The sequence below is a fragment of the Merops nubicus genome, unplaced genomic scaffold (genome assembly GCF_000691845.1).
Source record: "Merops nubicus isolate BGI_N331 unplaced genomic scaffold, ASM69184v1 scaffold4389, whole genome shotgun sequence".
In the NCBI taxonomy this organism is placed as follows: domain Eukaryota; kingdom Metazoa; phylum Chordata; class Aves; order Coraciiformes; family Meropidae; genus Merops; species Merops nubicus.
In genome coordinates this window covers 42,599-43,217 of record NW_008631569.1, presented here as the reverse complement: position 1 = coordinate 43,217, position 619 = coordinate 42,599, and positions in this window count along the sequence as shown.

The following is a 619-nucleotide window of genomic DNA, read 5'->3' as shown; positions in this document are numbered from 1 at the left end:
ACAACAGAGATCCTGAGCGTCGGCGAGGGAGGGTGGCAAAGGTCTCCTTGGACCTCCTGGAGAGCGTGGGCAGCCAAGGAGGACACGAGTAAAGCAAGAGGCTCGTGGGGAGTGTACAGTGCCATCTTCTTGGGAGGGTACAAGCCACCCTGGGCATCAGCATCTTCAGTTTGGTTCGTTCTTTCCCTGTGAAGTCTGCCTGGTAACACACACAACACTGGTCGAGACCTTTTTGGGGGGTCTGGGTGCTTGGTCTTGTAGCCAAACACTCAATGTGGACAACTGGTGTCACGTTCTTCCCTTCAGCAACATCAATCCTTGGCCAAAAAAAGCCCCTCTGGGGTGGGCAGCTTTAACAGCTCGTGGTTGCTGGATGTGGGCAGAAAACTTTGTTCTCCTTGCCCTGCCCTGGGCGTGCCAGGAGCCAGTGCAATTTTAGGGTGGAAAACGTGGTGATCAGAACCTGCAACACTTTTGGTTCTTCCAGATGCAGCAGTGGAGAGGGGCCCACCGAGTGGGTTGAGGCAGGGTGGGGAATCTGTAGATTTTTGGGGGGGGTGTCCCTGTGTGTGTGTGTGTGGCTAAAGTCAGTTCAGAGGGTAGCAAACTCAGCCCCCCC